Consider the following 2,027-nt stretch of genomic DNA (forward strand, 5'->3'; position numbering starts at 1 on the left):
TCTTTTTTTTAAAAAAACAGAAGATGTATTATCTATTTGTATATGTATGTGTATATGCAGACATAATGGAATGTTACTGAGCCATAAAAAAGAATTAAATCTTTCCTTTTGGAACAACATGGATGAAGTTAGAGAGTATTGTGCTAAGTGAAGTAAGTCAGAGAAAGACAAATACCATATGATTTCACAAATATGTGGAATTCAAGAAAAAAAAGAAGCAAAGGGATAAGAAAAGAGAGGCAAACCAAGAAACAGACACTTAACTATAGAGAACAAACTGATGGTTACCAGAATACAGGTGGAGGGAAGAATGTGTTAAATAGGTGATGGAGTTTAAGGAGTGCAGTTGTCATGAGCACTGGATGTTGTATGGATGTTTTATTGTATATTGTACACCTGAAACTAATATTACACTGTATATTAACTAACTGGAATTCAAATAAAAACTTAAAAATATACATAAGCTATTATTTTCACTTTACAAAGGAAACAGAGACAGAAAAATATATACTTGTTGAAGTTCACAATTCTAGTAAATGGTGAAACTAGGATTTGCACCAGGCAATAGGATTTAGAACCCATGCTCTTAATCAGTACACTGTATTTCCTTTATCTATGCTAATGGAATGCAAGTTGCAGAACAATATATGCAGTATGATTCCATCATGTATTCACTGTATACTATGTGCCAGGCAATTTTCTAATACTTCACATACACTAATTTAACCAACATAGCATCTCTATAAAACAGATACTGTAGTTTCCGGTTCACCTATGATAAAACAGAGGCACAGAGAAGTTAGGTAGGATGCCCTATATTACACAGTTGTAAGTAGTGTCATCTGGGTTTGAACCCAAACAGTCTCGCTTCAAAGCATGTTTACTTGTGCTCACTTCAGCAACACATACACTAAAATTGAAATAATACAGAGAAGATTACCATGGCCCCTGTGCAAGGATGATATGCAAATTCATGAAGCATTCCATATTTTTTTTTAAAAAGCAGCCATTGTACTTAACTTCCTATTACAAGTGACTTTTTCTCTTATAACTGACTTAATAAATGTCATCATGTTTGTGAAAAAATGATACAGGTCAAACTGTTAATAGCTGTTTCCTCTGGGAGGAGGGTTGCAGAGAGAAATTAAAGATGTAATTTTACTTTTTACTCTATATTTCTATATGGTTTGACTTCTATGATGTGCATGAATTAATGTATTATTTGCATGATCAAAAAATAAATAAGTCATGCACATTGTTAGAGTTTGGAGCTGAGGCCACTAGCTGGTTGATGAACTCACAAGTGTACATAGTGTGCTACATGAGGGGCAAGTCTTCACTAACACCACAAGGTCTCTGGCTCAATGAGTGGAGTTTGATAGTAATTCTTGCTACAAGTAAAAAGATAAAAATAAAATTAAATAAATAAAAAAATAAATTAGTCACATACATAGATTGCTACCTTCTTTAAAATATATTTTTCCCCAATCTTTTAAGTGTCTGGTCCATTTTTTAGAATGATTTTGAACTCAGATACAAACTGCCAAAGTAGACTTGGACGAGTAAACAAAAATCTACATAGTTGATACTTTCAGCTGTGATTATCAATAGAGTTGTTGTTGTTGTTTTACAAATAATTACTTCAAAATAATTATCACAAACATCCCATATAATAGGTTAATTCAAATTTTGTATGTCATTCCAACCAATTTCTTTTAGGTTGTCAAAGATATCCTCTTGTAAGAAATAGTGCTTGGCACCAAGGTAACAGCTCACAGCAAAATGAGGAAATAAGTCACAATCTCACACCAGAAAGATAATGAAAATAATTGTAAAAATTAGGTTTTCTACCACTGCTACAACAAACAAATATTAAAAGAAAATGGAAATTTTGAATTGTTTATAACCTAGACTTCTTCATTGGTTATATCCCATCTCCTTTGCTTCTCTCACTCTTATATACAAATTCTAGCAGTATCCTATCCTAAATATCTTCACCTTTCACTACTTCATTTCATTTTTGTATT

General features: G+C 32.1%; 2 non-coding genes across 2 annotated transcripts; both read left to right on the forward strand.

Moving 5' to 3' along the window:
* Positions 1-886: 886 nt before the first annotated feature.
* On the forward strand, positions 887-993 carry LOC121103926. The gene has a single exon (XR_005836211.1). It is a non-coding gene; the product is annotated as a U6 spliceosomal RNA (small nuclear RNA).
* A 254-nt stretch (positions 994-1,247) lies between these two features.
* On the forward strand, positions 1,248-1,399 carry LOC121103845. Its single transcript, XR_005836143.1, has one exon. It is a non-coding gene; the product is annotated as a small nucleolar RNA SNORA62/SNORA6 family (small nucleolar RNA).
* Positions 1,400-2,027: the final 628 nt, after the last annotated feature.

Source organism: Ursus maritimus (assembly GCF_017311325.1).
Source record: "Ursus maritimus isolate PB19 chromosome X unlocalized genomic scaffold, ASM1731132v1 scaffold_X1, whole genome shotgun sequence".
Classification (NCBI taxonomy): domain Eukaryota; kingdom Metazoa; phylum Chordata; class Mammalia; order Carnivora; family Ursidae; genus Ursus; species Ursus maritimus.